Genomic DNA, 21,391 nt, shown 5'->3' on the forward strand with positions numbered 1-21,391 from the left:
AAAACTTTTGATCCACAATGCCAAAAATAAATGGTTGAAAAGCAAAAGTACAAAAAAGAATTAGAGTAAGTCAGTTTCCTATAAATTTTGGAAACAGTTTTCCTGATGCTATAATCCTTTACCAATTTTATATCCAGGTAACAAATTTCATCAACACCTATGTCATGAGTAAACTTTAAGAATTCAGTGTTGTTTAAATATTCTAAGAACGGGGTAATTTTATTAACGTCATCCTTCCATGCAATAAAGATATAATCCAGGTACCTGGTATGGAGGCATAATGATTCCTTATGCATACTGTTCAGGACAAACTTGTTTTCCCAATCTATCATGACTGCATTGGCATATAGGGATGCACACACAGATCCCATAGCCACCCCTTTCTCCTGATTTTCAAAATAGATGTAATTATGCTACAGTACCAATTCTAAAAGCCCTACCAATAAGTTAATCTTATCTTGGGATAAAGCACTATTATTGCAAAGAAATTCTGTAAACCACTGGACCCCAATGTCGTGGGGAATTGCAGTAAAAAATCTTTCACATCTATGATTAAAAACACAAGACCTTTATTGAACTCAAAATGAACTTTCTTCTATTACTTGTGTGATGGACCCTACTCCAGGTCAGTAATCAAGGAGCCTGAATCCTCACCACTGATGCTGGTAAGGGATGGCCAATAGGGGCAAAAATAGATACAGATATAGATACACAGTATTTTCATAGGTTCATAGGTAGATACTAGGCTATCTGCCCTAGGGCATTTATAAGCCTAGCCAGAGTGTATTTGGCTTCCGCCTCCCTATTAGATTAGCCTACTGTGCCTCTGTAAAGTAGGTCACAGAAGGTACCCTTTTAAGATTAGTTTACTGTGCCTCTGTCTAGCAGGGACACAGGCGAGATCCCAGGGGTGAATTTGTGATTTCCCATCCACGCGTCCAAATTTCGCTTGAAGAGGGTCAGCAAGGGGCTATGTCTAACATGAATTGGGATTCTATTCCAGAGTGAGGGGAGCCTCTGGGAAATGAATCTGTCCCTCCAGCATGTCCTATTTATTTTTGTGCTGAGGTTTAGGTCCCTGGAGCGTGTAGCTCTAAGGGACTTGGATTTTTTGAGGTGGAGCATGTCCATTAATTCTGGGTTTGACATGGCTTTGTATGTCAGGCATAGATCACCTCTGATTAGGCAGTAAGCAATTGAGTAGAGCTGGAGTTTCTTTAGTCGAGTTGCATAGGACATCTGTTTGTAGCCCATGATCCTCTTGGTGAGGTACTTTTTGGGTCTCTCCAGTTGCTGCAGGTGTCGGGTAAGGTACATCCCAAAAGGGGCATTGTATTCAATTATGGGCCTGATGAGTGACGAGTAGAGGGGCACAATGACCTCTCTTGATCTAGATGCGAACCCTTTCATGATAAGGTGGGCTATATAGAAGGTCTTTCTAACCACTTTGAAAACCAAAACGGACCAGCACATGTAGGATGTAAAATAATGATTTATTGCTTCAACCAATAAATATATCAGCAGTAGTAAAAACTATGCTGAATAAGCAAACCGGTTTCGGCTAATGTTAGCCTTTGTCAATGCCAAATATCCATAAGAGTGAATGACAAAATTCCACCATTTTGAAACATATTTATAGTCCCTCTCTTAAAGAGATATAACCCAATTGTGAAAAATTGCATGTGTTCACAATACACAACACATGTTCTGGAAACCAATACAAATTTTAAACAAAAATAAATATAAATATATCCCATCCAGAACATCTGGCAGATATAAAACATATACTCCAAACAAATTATGTTGCATAACAAATGTAACACCAAGCAAATAACCTGCCATTATGAATACATTTCCACTAACAATACATGCATGGCTGGAATATATTCTTTAATATTAGTAATACCACCCATGATAAATATTATAATAATACATATAGCATGGTTATTTGCATTCCAAAAAATTGGAAATAGAAATATATTTGGAACTTAATAAGTTGGTTCTAATGTATTCAATCCTGGTCTAAAAAGACCCCCTAACCTAATAATCCATTTGTTCTCCATATCATTGAGTTTCTGATGTCATCCTGCTTTAAATTTACGACTTTGGCAATGTGATTATCAAAGTAGAGATTACTATCTACGTTGGTCCCCAAATCTCTAATTATTTCTTTCGTACTTAATGGATTACCACCTATGTGGTAATTTGTGGGCACCTTGTTTTTCCCAAAGGGGATGACTATGCACTTTTTAGCATTTAGCTTGAGGCCGTGGCTCTGGCACCAAGCATCTGTCTCTGTGAGACCCTTTTGGAGGATGCTTGTGTCAGCTGGTGATTTGATTATGGCCCCCAGTCTGCAGTCATCTGCGAACTTTGTCAGCCATAATCCCCCCGTGTTAGCCTGAACCTCAGAGAAGTATATACCGAACAAGAGCGGTCCCAGAACTGAGCCCTGTGGGACGCCACTTGTAACTAGTTTGGATTTGGACATGGCACCTGCGATTCTGACCATGTGGGTTCTATCTCTGAGCCAGTTTGCAACCCATCTTGTGATATAGGAGTTGATATTTAAGCTGGTAAGCTTATTTATGATGCCCGAGTGGGGTATTGTGTCGAAGGCTTTTGTGAGGTCCAGGTAGGCTGTGTGGACTACCTTGCCCTCATCTATGGCTTTGGTAACTGTTTCAAAGAAATCAACTAGGTTTAAGAGGCAAGATCTGCCCTTAACAAAGCCGAATTGGGTAGGGTCCAGTGTCTGGAGGCTCCCAATGTCTTTGTTTATGAGTTCCATGATAATACGCTCCATAGCTTTACAGACCAGACTAGTCAGGTTTATGGGGCAATAGTTTCCAGGGTCCGTTGTGGCACCACCTTTGTGGAGTGGGACCACTGTAGCTGTATGCCATTCTTTGGGTACATATCCTGTAGTAAGGCTAAGTTTGAACAGTGACTTAATGTGAGGGTTCAGTTCTTCTTGGAGCTCATGTAAGACACAGCCTTGGACACTGTCCGGTCCCATAGATGCTGTGTTTTTTGCTTTGGAGAGGGCAGCTTTCACCTGTGCATCTGTGATGTCAGAGAGGTTACATTCAGTTGGGATAGGCATTTGCTCCTTTGGGGGGAAGGGGGGGGAGTTTGCACTGAATCTGTCTGCAAGGATGTTAGCTATGTCTGTAGGTTCGGTATATTTTGTACCGTTATGCAACAATTCAGAGCATATCTGGGAGTTTCCGCCCATGTTCCTGACATAACTAAAGAAGGCCTTGTGATTATCTTTAGTGTCTAGGGCAATTTTTCTTTTGAAACTGACCTTTTATGATTTTATGAGGGATCGAAGTTTCTTGCTAATACTGATCAGAGATGCCTTCCCTTTTTGGGATTTTGCTCTGTCATGTAGCAGCTTCCTCCTTCTGTTGTATAGCTTATTTATGGCCGGGGTCCACCAGACCAGTCTCCTGTTTTTGGAGGAGTGAGTCTTGGATTTATTTGGGATAGCATGATCCATGCATTCCTGCAGGTGCTCATAGAATGCATTTGAAGGATTCTGTGGACTGGGCTGTATTATCCTCTGGCCCAGGGGCTTTGAAGGATTCCACCTCAGTCTTGAGAAGTGCAAAGTTGGCTTTTGAGCAATTCTTTACAGTGATTTCCTTGGCTGGGGGTGGGGACGGGATATGGATGTCCAGGGAAATTTGTTTATGGTCTGATCTTACCAATGAGGGGTTTACCTCTGGTGTAGAACATAGAGTCCCCATGTTGGTGATGACCAGACCCAATATGTTGTTCCCTCTTGTGGGAGTGGTGACCAGTTGTTCCATTGCGTTAGAGTTTATAAATTCAAGGAACCATTGGGCGAGGGTGTTTGAGCTTGAGTAGTTTTCCCAGTCAATGTTTGGGTAGTTGAAGTCACCCAATAACATAGTGTTTGGAGAGACCTTCATATTCTCCAGTGTTCTCAGGAATGTCAAGTGGGGTTCCTGTAATAGGGAGGGTGTTCTGTAGCAGGCTACAAACTGAAAGGCAGTTTTGCTCTCTGTTAGTTGCACATGGATGGTTTCCAATGCTTCACGCAGTGCCACTAATCTGGAGGTGTAGGTATCTTTGATGAATATAGATACTCCCCCTCCTTTTGTGCTTCGGTCTGAGTTTTGGGGCCGAAACACATGGTATGAGTTATAACCTGGTAGTGCTGGGGTGCTCTCAGGAGCCTTGAACCAGGTTTCTGTTACTGCACAGACATCGATTTTCTCCATACTGAGGAGAGCCTCGAGTGCGTACATCTTGAGGTTTAGACTTCTGGCATAGCATTACCTTTAGTTTTTTTATCCTTGGGTTGTCTATGGAGGTGGGTTTGTCCTTTGAGCCTTGCCTAAAAAAGGCACTATGTGGGTGGCAAGAGCCTTGGCCAGTATACAAAAGCCTAAGGGTGACAGGTGCAAGCCGTCCCTAGTGAAGTAACTTGGCTTGTCGAGCATGTCATCCCAGGCTGACAGACACTGGATCCCCTTTGAATGACACCAATACTTTAGGCAATTGTTGAAACTGATCATTTTGTCTTTATACTGTGGCATCATTCTTGGTGAGGGCAAGATGCTACTCAAGGTCAGGGTCATACCAGCCTAGGCTACATGGTCAGAGAGCTCCTCTATGTCTCTTTTCATGTAGTCCAGGGAGGTACGTCTCAGGTCATTCACACCAGCATGGACAATGACGGAGTCATACTTGTACTTGCTTTGGAGTGACCTGAGTGCTTGCGTTATGTAGCGGATCCTGGCACCCGACAGGCAGCTTACAGTGACCTTCTCCTTGTTCAGTCTGGTGAGCGGGACATCAGTGTGCTGGACAATAGAGTCCCCTATAACAAGTGTATTTGGTGTGTTGTTTGGCCTTAAGGGCTGTGACTGTGAGGCACACTGATTTTGTGAGATACGTGATTCGTGGGTATTGTTGAGGGTTGGCTGTTGCTTGGATATCTGCTTAGGAGATCTTTGCTATTTAGGCAGATTTTTATTTAGAGCCTCCAAGTATGTTTTTGTGTGTTTATGTGTTGGGTATGCAAATGCAATAGGTCTGTGTGAGACTGGATTTGTGGTGTAAGTGGTTACCTTTTCCTCCTAACTGACTGTGCCAGTCTTGGGTTGAGAGAGCTCTGCCTCCAGTTTGGCTGTGTAAATGCATCTTTCACATGTATTAGAGTTTGTTGGAAGGAGGAGAGGGTCGTCTGTGTACATAAGGCAATTGTAACATTGCCTCAAAATTCTCAGATTCACCAGCTGGACTGGAGAGTAACATTGAAACTGACCCTTGGACATACCAGATTAGTATAGGGAACTGTTTTTTACTGATCAGATTAGGGAAGGGAACTGATTTTTCACTTGATCAGGAAGGACCAATCGGGAGTGTAATACTTATAAGAACTCAAGGAGGGTGTAGTGCTTTAGTTAGTTAGTGTTTCCTTATAAGAGCTGAGCAAGTGCAGGGCTTTAGAAAGAGAATAGAGTGATTACTTTGAGAGTTTGAACAGTTCTAAGGGAAAAAGTGAAGAGCAGACTTTGTGGAGCCTGGAATAGTTTAAACCTGTTTAGGCGGCGCTGCCCGACGCTGCTCAGTGTGCAAAACCGCGCAAAAAGAGAGTTGTAGGGTTTAAAGACAGAGAAATCAAGGAGTTTAGAATTGACCCAAAATGGCCAATAAAACTACAGCTTCTAGGTAGTAACCACTCCTCCAGGGACAGGCAGGCTGTTCAGTGTTAACCACTCCCACTGGTGAACACAGAGACTTCCCTTTAGCCCAAGCGAGCACTGGCCTTCTAGAAACTTCCAAACAGTTCAGAACAGCAAATCTCTAACTGAACTTTCTTAACTTTCAGAAAGTGGGAAAAAAGCAAAAATTTTTTTTTTCTTTTTGTTGTAGTTTAAAGGTAGCAGAGATACACAAGCAGCAAAATAATCACAACAGTGCAATAAATGACCCCACACTTGAGTGCTAGGCCAAAATCAGGTAAAATGCAGTTTTTAGAGAAAAAAACTATTTTAAATTAAGTGCAACACAGGAAATGCAGTAAACAGGCTCTAGATGTATTCCAGATGCAGCTGTCAGCACTAGATGTGTTCAGATGCAGCTGTCAGCACCAAGCACACTTTCCCTTAAGAGCACACAGGGAGCACACTTCAGACCATGGACTGGACTCTCTTTGTCCCTCCAGGCCCCAAATAAGACTACACACTGACCACATTAGAGCTCTGTGTCCCTGTTCCAAGTAGCTAACACACACACTTGGATATTTGATTTTCACACACACACACACACACACACACACACACACACACACACACACACACACACACACACCCTCTTTCATGCAAGGAAGCACCCATACACTGACACACACAGACATAAACATAAACAGACTTATACACAGGCGTGCACACAGACATAAACACATACACACTTCTTTTTTTGTAGTCTCTTGTTTGTTTTAATTTTACACTTGCCAAACAACAAAAGTGCTGCTTAGTGAGCATAAAATAATGGTGCCCATTAGCTTCATTACTGTCCGAGCCCCACAGCAGTTTAATATGCTGCCATGAAGCATCAGGCTCGTTTTCAGTGGGCATTACCTGTAAATTAACACCCTGCTGGAGAACATTTGTTCTCGATTCAGACTGGTGTTATAGAGGTCACCCATTCTCTAATTTAATTTAAATCAGCAATATAATAATTTAAATCACATTTTCTACTTCCACAAAATGTAAATATGTTGAACACAGCAGCTGGAATTATAATGAATGGGATGTATGCAAATATTTGTTGAACTTATGATTTTGTGACCTGTGGCACAGTTTGGTGTAGCATGGCTGTAATGGTGACACTGAAAATGTATGAAACTCTCAGAGCGGTCACTGTAAAAGCTTTTCTAAGTAGTCCTTTTAATTGTTAACTGTGGTGAAGAAAGATAAATGATAAACATGCAGTTTATGTTGTACCACATAAAATGGTGTTCTGTATCTATTATAGAATCTTTACAATATGAACTTATCTTTATTATCTCTGTATAGTAGCACTATAAGTTTCATTTCACAGCTACAAAATCTTATCACAGTACATCATTGCTGAGAAAGACAAATTTGACTAATTGCTGGTCTGTGCACACACACAGCTGAGGAGCACAAAATACAGAATTTATTGCAAATGCACTTGCAGCTTTGTGGTTGCACTACCTGAGTGTAATCTAAAGAACCTAGTGGTTGATACAATAACAAATATAATACCAATATGGTAATACTTTTGTAATAAACACCACAAACTAATTGGTGGAATACAAATGTGTGTGTGTGTGTGTGTGTGTGTGTGTGTGTGTGTGTGTGTGTGTGTGTGTGTGTGTGTGTGTGTGTGTAATATATATATATATATATATATATATATATATATATATGTGCTAGGCCAAGCTTTTCTTGTGACAGTATTGAGTTTACTGTTTCCACTACTAAAACCCAAAAGCCTAAAAACGTTTGATCCACAATGCCAAAAATAAATGGGTAAAAACTAAAAGTACAAAAAAGAATTAGAGTAAGTCAGTTTCCTACAAATTTTGGAAACAGTTTTCCTGCTGCTATAATCCTTTACGAATTTTATATCCAGGTAACAAATTTCATCAACACGTATATCATGAGTAAACTTTAAGAATTCAGTGGTGTTTAAATATTCTAGGAACGGAGTAATTTTATTAATGGGGTAATTTTATTAATGTCATCCTTCCATGCAGTAAAGATATCATCCAGGTACCTGGTATGGAGGCACCATGATTCCTTATACATACTGTTCAGGACAAACTTGTTTTCCCAATCTATCATGACTGAATTGGCATATAGGAATGCACACACAGATCCCCTAGCCACCCCTTTCTCCTGATTTTAAAATAGATGTAATTATGCTGCAGTACCAATTCTAAAAGCCCAACCAATAAGTTAATCCTATCTTGGGATAAAGCACTATTATTGCAAAGAAATTCTGTAAACCACTGGACCCCAATGTCGTGGGGAATTGCAGTACAAAAATCTTTCACATCTATGATTAAAAACACAAGACCTTTATTGAACTCAAGATGAACTTTATTCTATTACTTGTGTGATGGACCCTACTCCAGGCCAGTAATCAAGGAGCCTGAATCCTCACCACTGATGCTGGTAAGGGATGGCCACTAGGGGCAAAAATAGATACAGATATAGATGCACAGTATTTTCAGATGCAGCTCTCAGCACCAAGCACACTTTCCCTTAAGAGCACACAGGGAACACACTTCAGACCTTGGACTGGACTCTCTTTGTCTCTCCACGCCCCAAATAAGACTCCACAGTGACCACATTGGAGCTCTGAGTCCCTGTTCCAATTAGCTAACACACACACTTGGATATTTGATTTTCACACACACACACACACACACACACACACACACACACACACACACACACACACACACACACACACACACACACACCTGCGAAAGGCTGACAGATTTACCAGATTTGCCCTTTATGCCCAGGCTATAAGATAATTATGCTGCCACCAGTCAGCTACTCTAAGGCTCTTAGAAGCGTACCCAATTATACTGAGTAAAATTAATACTAATACAAATGATACAGTTTGACCAATGCAGAAAGGCTTTCAAGAGCGGCCACAGTGTCACTAAAAGTGTGATAGTTAAGAAAGTTACACACATGAATCACACTTGTTTGCACGTAGGTAATCATTGCACAAAAGTGAGCCACACTGCAAACATCTGACAAGCAGAATGCAACAGCGGGCAGTTGTATATGTGTTTTTCCCAAAAGGTAAAGCCATGTCAGTCCAAATAGCAGGACTATAGTATACAGTATATCCACAGTCATACATTGGATGCTAAATGTGATAATACATAGACTACTTCATCAGTAAAAGTCAATTATATGGGATATGCTGTATTCAAACCTAGGACCATGTGCATGGCAGTCCTACACTTACACCTTTTGCCACAAGAATATTGGCGAAACAGTTGTCTTTGTTGGCACTTCATTGTTGTAAATACAATATCACAGCAGTAAAACAAAGGTTGCACACACTGTACCACAACCCACTACCATCTGTACTCCAGACTGTTTTTTCAAAATGGCCAAGGGCATCCATTTTTTTATTTTGGACTGTCTGCTTCCTACGTGGTCCACCATGCTTTGCGCAAACCAGATAAGCACAACCAATACCCTGCTTCCACTGTTTGCACTGTGCAAAACATGTGCAACATCATGCAAAAAGTGCAATTAAAAATGGGAAGAATAAGACATAAAAACTTAGTAACGGACACATATAAGTAAATTAAGTATCTGCTGTCACATGTTAAGGTACTTTCTGTACAAACCCATCACTCTTTACGTAATTATTGCACCAAGTTAAGAAATACAAGGATATGGCATAATATTATTCAAGAATACATTCTAGGTTCAGGATTTAACTTGCAAATGCAGCATTTGACACAATTTTATTTCAGGGCTAAGATTTCATTGTCTCTATTCCCATGGTATTGAAGTATTCAGGAAAAAACAGAACAGAGGCTACATGTATGGTTTATAACTTGTTGAATTGCTCCACTGTACTGAAAATCACCTGCTTAGACTGTAATTATCACCTATGAAAAACACCTGCTGCTTTACTGAATATATCAACTTCGCTGGTGCTCATTAGTGTGTGTGATGCTGACCTATGTGGTGCTGCACGCTCCAATGCTTAAATAAGGTAAAAACAAGTAATCTTATTACTACTTTTTTCTGTTCCCATGATATCGCACAAACATGCAGCTGAAAAAGTAAGGAAAGGTTGCAGACCATGTACTACAACCCAGGAACTTCTATACTCTAGGCCTACACATACACATGCTGCCACAGGAATAGTTTTGTAGCAAGCACCAAGAAACCTGCCATTCATTCCTCCACTTGCCATGGTTGCACTAAGCATCGCATTGCTCAAACAATGACAAATTTTATATTCTATATTCTATATTTTATATGTATATATATATATATATATATATTTTTTTTAGCTAACCTTATTTAAGAATTTGAAGTATTTGTAATACTGTGAATTTGGTTCATAGAGGGTTAACTTCTTGTGAATAATCTCCTTTGAGTTGTTCATTGGAGGGTTTGAATTAATTGGACCAATTAAGACAATCAAATATATATAAATATGGTAGCTTTTCTTTATGTTGTGATCTGAAGAAGCGTATTGTTACGCGAAAGCGCTCATCCTTGTGTTCTATATCCTTGTGTTCTATTTAATAAATATCATCGTGTTTTTAGTACGCTGGACTTTATCTTTGTCTTTTGCCTTTGCGTTGGAACTGAACGTGTGTTTTGCTACTTGTTTCCTGGTTTGTAACGGACAGTTCCTAGTTGGAGTGGTGATCTTTGTTGTGAGGTCTCTTCTATTTTTTGGTCACCTATCCATACGCTATGGCTAATCAAGAGTTAGAGTTGGATTATGTTCCGAACCCGAGGGCGAGTTCCGTTCCTAGAAAATGGACTAGTATAATGAACACCACTACTAACCCTTTATTGGATTTGGACCTAAAAACCAACTTTCCTATTGTCGACAATAATGATGTGAGTAACATTGAGCAGTTCACTTACAAACTGAGACTGTTAGAGAACGATTTATATAAGCTGCAGAGGCTAACATGGCAACGTAAACACCTAGAGGCATGCCTACATTTTAAGCTAATCCCTAGAGGGATGCGTGTCCTCTGTATGCCCTCTTATGGTGAGCAACACCCTAGTCTGCTTAAATCATGGCAGCAAATTAATCTCGAAACCAGTTACAAGTATATGCAGTTGATTATTGACTATTTTACTCCGTTGGAGACGGAGTTGTCGCAGAAAATAGAGACATTAAATACTGAACTTTGCGACAGCTTTAATCAAGATTCATGCTCAAGAAGATTGGAGTATGTTTATATGCAGGTAGATTCCTATGCCTCTAAACTCCAACAAGTCAAACAGAAAAAATTGCAACGTGACTACCGGGATTTTTGTGAGGGCAATGTCTTTGTTTGGCCCAAAAGAACTGTGAATGCTGCTCCGGTTTCTACTTCTGTAGCAGCTACTGTTGCTATGGATACCACTTTAACTGAGATTGATCTGGTTAGCCCTTTACCTAAGGAAGCAGACGTTGTGAGATCCCGTCGGACTTCAGGCTCTAGTTTTGTCACGCCTCCTGAACTTCCTCCTAATATCGAGATGGCGAACGCTGCCTTAACACCACAACCGAACCAGGAAGCGGATTATGCCACAACTACCACTAAGAAAGACCTGGGAGCTATAAGGAAGCATGGGGTTCTTCCTTCCACCTCTCGTGATTTTTTACCTTTACCGATAAAAAAGCCTCCATTTCCCAGAGACAGATCGAACAGCTGGGACAGAAGGAAACGGAAGTTTTCGGGCGAGGACTACCAACAGCAAAGAAGGAGAGTGAGATAAAAGAACACTTATTTTTCAATCTCTCGGACTTGTCACTTAATATGAATGATGTCAGGGTTTTAGACAAAGGATTATCATTCATTCCTTCTCAAGGTAGTTCTTTACACAACATCTTAACTGATTTACGCTTGTTCGCTAGGAATGTAGCCATTAAGCTGTTGTTTTTTAAAGATGTGCATGCTGAGAATGCCAGTAACTGTTCACTGGACTGTCAAATGTTTAAAAGGAGAAGTACTTTCTCCCCTATACTGCCGAGTCATATAGAAAGTTTTGTTAAACTCTGTGAAAGAGATTTATATGAATATTTCTTGAAGGGTAATAGAAAATGTTTATATTTTAATATGTCCAGAGATGAAAACATTTCTCTCAGGAAACTTTCACGTAATACATCTTTAACTATTAGACCGGCAGATAAGGGAGGGGGTATAGTTTTACTGAATACGCAAGATTATGACTCATACATGGAAAATATGCTTAATGATTGTCTCACTTATAAACATGTTGATGAAGAGATTTTAAATAAGATCGTTAGCAATATTAATGACACATTGTACGATCTATTAATGGGTCGTCAAATCAGTAAGGATCTTTATGATTTCTTCTTTACTCCTTTTCCACATCTTCCTGTAATAAAGGGCTTGCCCAAGATGCATAAAGGGCTTCACCCGCCCCCCCTGAGACCTATTGTCTCAGGTGATGGATGGAGTACAGAAAATATTTCAATTTTTCTTGAAAAAACACTGAAGCCACTGGTCAATAGTATTCCGACCATCTTGAAGGACACTTATCAGCTTTTGGATATATTAGATACTCTAGGGGTTGTATTAAATAAAGATAGACACCTTCTGGTGACTATGGACGTTAGGAACTTGTTTACATCTATCCCTAATGATGAGGGTATTGAAGCTATAAGAATGATACTTCAGATTTTTCCCTTGATAGATCGTAATACAGAAATATTAGTATGTCAGCTGTTAGAGCTGGTTTTGGATAATAATGTTTTTTGTTTTAAGCAGCGTATGTTTTTACAGCTAGCAGGGGTTGCCATGGGCACCCCCTGCGCTAACACGTACGCTAATTTAGTGGTACATCAATGGGAAAGGGAATTTTTATTTACTCACCCCTTTTTTAAAAAATGTATAGTCTACCAACGTTTTGTAGACGATATTTTTATGGTTTGGGATGGTAGTGAACACGACCTGGGTATATTTGTAGAGTATCTAGAAACCACCACCAGCTACTTAAGATTTACTGTTGAAACCTCGTATGACAGTATAAATTTCTTGGATATAAGCCTTAGTATTAAGGGTGGTAGGTTGTCATCCACCCTTTACCGGAAGGCATGTTGGAAAAACACTATTTTAAAGTTTGACAGCATGCATCCTCGGCATGTTTTTAAGGGTATAGTAAAGTGCCAGTTTCATAGGCTTAAGAGGCTCTGTAGAGATCCTATGGACTTAAGGTTTCAAGTAGAAGAGATGGAGTCGATTTTTATGGAAAGAGGTTATGATACTAAGTTAATTAGTCAAGTTAAGTTGGAAGTAATGGGGATGGCACATAATGTTGATCATCACGTGCTTCCTGGTACCATGGTCACAAAAAGACTAGCTCCTATAGTCAAACAAATCCATGACAGGATTATGTTTGTCACTACCTATACGAATGATAGTGCAATGATTAAGAGAATTATCTCTAAACACTGGGGAGTCTTAACACTGGATGATAAAACATCAGACATAGTGGGCTTTAGTCCTAGTTTTATGTATAAGAATAATAAAAATTTAAAAAGGATTTTATGCATAGATCATGATACAGATCAGATTAATTTTTCATCGAAAGAGGACATGTTAGGAGAGAGAGGGACATATCCTTGCAGAAGCTGTAATTATTGTGGCTATATATCTAGGGAACAAGATTTTATACATCCAGTGTTAGATTTTTCCTTTAGTCCTAGGTTTTATGCTGATTGTAATACCTCGGGGCTAGTTTATTTAGCAAAATGCCATACATGCTCAGCATTCTATGTAGGCATGACTAAAAGGAGCTTCAAACAACGTATTTATAACCATGTTTATGACATAAGGAAAAAGAATATGTTGAACGCTTTGGCTAAGCATGTTTCTAGTTATAATGACCATGGCTTTGAGTTCAGAGTACTTCAGATTGTACCACCTGGGCAGAGGAAAGGTGATTATTTGAGTTATTTGGAACAAAAAGAACTGGAATGGGTGTTTAAATTAAGAGCTCATTATCCACCGGGTCTCAATACCTATGTCTCACTACGTTCCATATTAAAGGCTCGTAGATAATAAGATATATATATTATGTATTTGATATTTATCTACTTTTATATTATGAACCATGGTCCACTTGTATGTTATATTTTATATTTCATATATGTTTTATTTTCATTTTTATTTTCATTTTTATTTTTATTTTTATTTTTATTTTTACTTAGTCTTAATTAAGATAGGTTAGCCTGTATTGGATATAGTATGTACATATTCTATATTAATTCTTATACATCTGTATGACTATGTCCATCAATATTTGATGTTTAGATCGAGCTAATATGATGTTTTTATATGTTTATATATGTGTATATATCTTCAAGGTATTGAGCTGCTATTTGCACATATTTTATATTTTACATTTTATATTCTATATTCTATATTTTATATGTATATATATATATATTTTTTTTAGCTAACCTTATTTAAGAATTTGAAGTATTTGTAATACTGTGAATTTGGTTCATAGAGGGTTAACTTCTTGTGAATAATCTCCTTTGAGTTGATCATTGGAGGGTTTGAATTAATTGGACCAATTAAGACAATCAAATATATATAAATATGGTAGCTTTTCTTTATGTTGTGATCTGAAGAAGCGTATTGTTACGCGAAAGCGCTCATCCTTGTGTTCTATATCCTTGTGTTCTATTTAATAAATATCATCGTGTTTTTAGTACGCTGGACTTTATCTTTGTCTTTTGCCTTTGCGTTGGAACTGAACGTGTGTTTTGCTACTTGTTTCCTGGTTTGTAACGGACAGTTCCTAGTTGGAGTGGTGATCTTTGTTGTGAGGTAAAAACAAGTAATCTTATTACTACTTTTTTCTGTTCCCATGATATCGCACAAACATGCAGCTGAAAAAGTAAGGAAAGGTTGCAGACCATGTACTACAACCCAGGAACTTCTATACTCTAGGCCTACACATACACATGCTGCCACAGGAATAGTTTTGTAGCAAGCACCGAGAAACCTGCCATTCATTCCTCCACTTGCCATGGTTGCACTAAGCATCGCATTGCTCAAACAATGACAAAAATTGAAAAAGAATTTTTAAATTAAAGTGGACAGAGATGATACATTTTAACAGACAATAAAGAGAATGAAACAGAACTTGTGAATTGTGCACTGCTTACATGTACTTTTACCCTTCACACACCTATATGTACACCTCTGTAAGTGTAACCTAGCAAACGCCCTTATGTCATTTACTGTTGCCATCCATCGAACATGAACACTGTGACAGTGCCTACATGGACTGAATATACCACATGGTTATAATTGTTTGCAATTCAACAATACTAATGAGTTTTGACCTCATCTGCATCTTCACCATGTTGTCAGCCCTGAATTTACATGGAGACTGAAAGGGAGCCCAATGTTGTACACTGAGGGGAGGGTATTACTTTGCTTTATATCTGCATAGAGGAATGCTGGTTTTGATAAAATTTGACTGAATTCCATCAAATATACAGTGCACATGTTTACATGACAGCATGAATAATCTGCTTCATGGGATTTACACTTTTAGCTGTCTTCGTCAGTTATGAGTACTTTCTTCATTTGAGGGTGGAGGAGCAAAGCTGCATTCATGTCATGGCACTTAAAAAAAAGGAATTGTTGTTATTGTTAATCTAATTTTCTACCATCCACCATGTCTAATAATGTCATAATGTGTGTGGGGTTACATGTTACAGTCAGTTCTGTACAAACCTACAAACTTATACTTGGTCTTGTATCTGTGTGGTCTCCTTACTGTGGCTGTATTCGGAAAACTTTCAAATACATGGGCAACATGAGTACAGAGTCCTCCCGGATGCTTTACAGATTGGTTTGCTTCATTAGCATACCATTCAGTTACTTATGCTGTAATTTGTTTGCAAAACAGAACAGAAGAAACTTCTCTGGTACCTGAAGAACTTCAAAATGCAGAAAACAAATCCAAGAACAAATAAGCCAAAAGTTCAACATTCAAACTTTAATGAAGACATAGCAAAGTATCAAGCAAGCAAAGCTTTCAAGTCTATGACTCTTTTTCAATGCATAATACAAATATGACATTAATGCATATATATGTACAGTATATATATATATATATATATATATATATATATATATATATATATATATATATATATATATGTTTGTTTGTCTTTTGACTTTTCCTGGTTAGGGGTTGCCACAGTGGAACTCCGGTCCGCTAATGATTGGCAGTTGTTTTTTTATGGTGTCAAGTTGCCAGCCTGATGCCCAACCAATGAAAGCACGCCCATTCAACGCATGTCTTTCAAACGCCCACTTGACCACGGGGAGGACATGCAGACCCCACACAGAAGGCACTCCCAAACCCAAGCCGAGAATCGAATGGGAGAACCTCTTGCTGTGAGGCAACAATGCTACCACTGCACCACTGTGGAATACATATATATTTATATATATATATATATATATATATATATATATATATATATATATATGTGTGTATGTATGTATATATATATATATATATATATATATATATATATATATATATATATATATATATATATTTATATGGTTTAATATCAAAATGTGGAAAATCAAAATAATTTTACACCTTTTAATCAAACCACTTTGCCAAAATTGGTAATAAAAAAAAATTACCAAAATTTCAGAAATGGTAACATGGAATTGACATTTGAACATCAGAAGTTCCAGTGTCGAAGGTCCATGTTACCGGTAATGTTTTTACAAGAGGGCACCCTGCACCCCCCACACCCCCTGCATATTATATAGTCCAACTCTGAGATTGCACAATAGTGAGAAAAGGGTGCATTTCCTGATCTCCACTGCAGTGTGATCTGTTATCAGAATGTCGATTCAACATTAGCTTGAAAATTAAATAGGACATGCTGTAGGGACAGCTTTATCTTCCAGCGACTGCTGCATCTTTGGAACAGGCTACCAATTCATGTGAAACAGAGAAAATCTATGACATTGTTCAAGGAACCTGAATGAGTGGATGGGGCACAGTAAATTCTTACTAGGATAGAGCCCACAACCCTGCTAGACATGGGCAGTCATCACTAAATGCAATCTTGGCTATTGACTACCATTTCTATGATATTACATTGGGATGAAATGGCTAGGCTTAAAATGACCACAGGGTCGATATCCCAGTAATTTCCTATTGTCCTATGATCCTATAAAAAGAAGGATAAGTGAATGGAAAGCCCTAATTTTCTGGTCAAAATAACATTGTTCCCAAAAATTCTGGTGCAAACAAAGAATGGAAAACAAAAGTGGTTCTAACTTATTCCAGTGATATCAAGTTTGTGATGTGATTAAAAAGAACTGTAAAATTCTCACTATAGATGTGAATATTAAAGATATAGCTGGTGAACAACCTTCTTTTTGCTTCGAGAATAGTCAGAATTTGAAACGACGCCTATGCTACACACACAAAGTGGAAATTTTTCGAATATAATTGGAACATTCCCTTGTCGTTCTTGATGAGCTTGTAAATATATATCCAGAAGCAATCTCTTTAGGCATCTAATATCTAAACAGACTTTTTCGCACAGGCTATACGCTGATTGTAAAACTAAAAATGTCATTTACTTTGCATTATGTAAAATATGTAGTAATTTTTATATTGGAAAAATTAATAGATTACTGAAAGAAAGGACCTTTCAACATTTAAGTGACATCTAGTTTTAAGACACAAAAATGCGTTCGCTAAACACATTACTTTGAATCCAGGATATGAGTTCAATTTTATGGTACTACAGATCGTTAAAGACTATATCGGGGAGATCTTGTAAATAATATGGAACTTGCAGTAGTTCATTGGATAGCTATGTTACAAGCTGACAAGATACCTGGACTGAATGTGTGTTCTCCTTAAACCCACCCTAAAAGGGCATAGACTATTTCAGAGATAATGATTTTATATAGTTTGAAAAATTATATGGAGCTTACTGCTTGCTGTGATGGATTTGAAGTCTGGATTCTGCTAAAATTCAAAGTCTGGTTATATTTGCATTCACAGTCTGTTACATACAGAAACTTGCAGAATATACACTGATGAGAGAATATACTTTGCAGCATCAACTTTAGAGCAGTAACAAATAACTTTTTATAATAAACCAAACAGACTAATGTTGCAGCTTAAAGTACTGTTCCACTTTACTTCTCATATAGTACAGATGATGTGAGAGATATAACATTTACCTCAGGACAAATGAGTCCCTACCATACCTCTAACATAACTGGATTCATACAGCTCTTTATATACACTTTTAGTCATGCATAAACATATACAATTCCTCTTGATATTCTATTTTGGAGAATTGCTCATCCTGTAGAAACAATACTAATTGTTGCAGATGCTGATGCAAACTGCTGAACTGATAATATTATTTTTAAGCTTCCTTGTTTAACAATGTCTTGTAAGAGACCAGCTTTTCTGACAGTGTGAACATCCTGTATTCTGTTTGGATCTTTGTATAAGAACATCTGTTCTTGTGCCAATGCTGATAAACATGTCCTGTTTTCCATGCAGAAAAACATATTTTTGAGGAAACACATTGCCACAGTGTCATTGTCCATTCTTTAAAAGCAGATTTTGCATTTTTGCTCTTGCATACATCCTGTTTTTAAGTCTGTAAGGGAAAAATGTCCATTCAGCAGGTTCCTTATTTTCCAAGCCATGGTCATTTAGTATGGTTGCTGATTACATATTACTAAACTTTGTTTCTGCATTTAAGCAAGCTTTTTCTTTCAGCATATTTACAACAGAATTAATTTCAGCCTTATATTCATAATATCTAACAATTCCCTCTGTTTTTAAACATACTCAAAACATTTTATACTGATATGTATTTCTGATCACATTATATAGAACACAGAAGAAACAAACCTTTAGTCTTCTTTTGATACAACAAATCAAAATGCTATTTTACATAGTTAATACAATTATATTAAAGTATTACTACCAAACTGAATGTATTTAAACTTTTTTCTTTTGCAGACCATTCTGTGAAATTATTTTATCAAAATTGAGCTGTGTCTGCTTTAATGTTATTTTTTTAACTTGATCAATTTATTCTTTTGCAATCACAGAATTTAATTTATGACCTAGAACTGTTCCATTAACTCTTTGCAAATGTTGAATTAACTATAAGTGACAAGAACCATGTGCTACGTCAAGCATTTATACACTGCTGAAAATATACAGTTTTAATGTCATTTTAACCATAACATTGTGGTCATGTCTTTGAACTGCTCATTAACATATTGGTAAAATACTGAACTGGGCTTAGACAATAAATATTTGAAAGCAATTATTTTACTGGGGTAAAACCAGTGATATTACAACTTGACAAATTACTTTTGAACTTATCACAATGTATCCTGTACAATATGTATTTACACAGACTGTTTGCTATTCATACATTTCAATCTAGTAGGTATCCTGGACCCATTTTTTTCTTTAAATATGTTTTTTTTTTCACACATATTCATTACTAGACATTAATTTCATTTGTACTGAATTATTCTGCATTTGTACATAGAAAGATTATCATTTGTACTGAATTCTTCTGCATTTGTACATACAAAGACTATAAAGTACATTTAGTCCAATCTTACAAATTTAATAACATTAATATTAAGCAAAATCTTGGAAACTGTTTATGTCTCTTTAGAAATATCTAGTGGAATTGATACCAAATCCATATGTCCTGTTATTTTAAACTACATACTCAACAATTAAAAATATTCATGCTTTTTTATATCGACATTGTTTTGCCAAAAACATATTAAAATAGTGACCATTCTTGTTCAATTTTTTACATATCTTTACTCTCTTGTATAGCTGTAATAAAGCAGTTTTAAGCCATCTCTCTTTTTTAAACCATCTCTTATATAGCTTTACAGTTTAACAGGTTGTAAATACAATTTAATACTAAAAAACACAAATATATGTTAGTTTTACAATTTAATACTAAACAATACAATAATAACCATTATGATAGCTATTAACAACTTGTAAAATATCTTATCCTGTCAGGTTTAATCAAGTTTACCAGTATGTATAATACACTAATACCTGTTTTTTCCCTCCCCATAAAAGAGTATTGTCAAGAAGGAATGAGGTATTTCTTCCTGTAGCTTTATTTTAGACCCTTGTTGTTTATTTTTTCTGGAGCTTTATTTCAGATCCTTGTTGTTTATTTTTTCTGTAGCTTTAGTTCAGACCCTTGTGCAGTACTGCTTATACAGTCAGTGTAAAACTAAGAAAGTACCCCTCCCTGTAGTATTGCACTATTGTTTATCTGCTTTATCCTGTGAGAATAGAATGCATATCAGCCCAACACTTTGGTTATACATTTATTTTATTAGGTTACCAAACTATAGACCCCTGTCTGATTTGATCATTTTTATAAAGCTGTTACTGTTTATTACCTCTAGTAGGTATTTATACCCTCCTGCACAATTGATTTGAACTGTTTGTATACTATAGCCCATTTGCTGGCTGTACTTGATAACATTTACTTACAAACATATCATCAATGACATATATGCACAATTATGGCATTTTATTACAATTACCAAATAGTGCTGCATGTAAACATTTTAACAATTATGTTTTAATAACAATGATGCTTTAGAAAAACTCAAACTACTTGTCTGGCAATCAGTCTTGTTTACCTTATCTTTCCAACATTTCCTGTAACTATTCATCTAGTCTAGGAAGGTCTGAGCTCACATTTCATACTCTGTAAATTATAATTAATTCTTTTGGCATTTTTCCTTTAATGTGATTGTGATTTGCATAACTATGCATTTATACTACATTACAATTAGCTTACATGGATGTCAGTATTTTTTATTATTTATTTATTTAACTATATAACTGTCCTGCCATTAATTTTACAAAAACTGTTTGACTAATACCATCTGTGATTTTCTTTTTAAAATTCAGAACTTTAACTGTTTGGTGTTACTATATAATTATAAACAAATTATAAAAAACAAAATAGATATTAGTTTAACCAACACATGTTTATATTTATATTATTTATATTTGCTGATGTCTGCCTTTTGCTTTTGTGTATTGTACACAAATGTACTCTAGATGAAAAGAACATACATGCATGCCTGTCTTGTATCTGTATATCTTTATACAAGCATGTCAGTCTTGTGACTTTAAATATTTATTCTTATTAACTATTTTCATTTAATTTTTATACACTAGAACAGTTTTGTTTACCTTTTGACTGTGCTAAGAATGGCAGTCATATGCTTTAATTTACTGTAATATTGATAGATGTCTTGCTTTAACTGAATGAAAGTAAAACATTTAAGAATGATTTGTCTCTACTATGTATATTTAACCATTTTCAAAACATAAACATATTAAAAAATATATTTATTTTGCACAGATTAGCTGTGTATGCAGGAAGTTCCCAGTCTCTGTCAGTTCAGCTAATTTATTTACTTTATCCTGCAACTGCTGTTGAATTTCCTGTAATGTTGCATGGTCTTTCTGACATTCTTTAGTAAGCTGTTCTGCTGAATTTGAAACTCCTATGCACTTTTGAAAAGATGTATGTA

The sequence above is a fragment of the Protopterus annectens genome, chromosome 5.part0 (assembly GCF_019279795.1).
Source record: "Protopterus annectens isolate FY-2018-M chromosome 5.part0, PAN1.0, whole genome shotgun sequence".
NCBI lineage: Eukaryota > Metazoa > Chordata > Ceratodontiformes > Protopteridae > Protopterus > Protopterus annectens.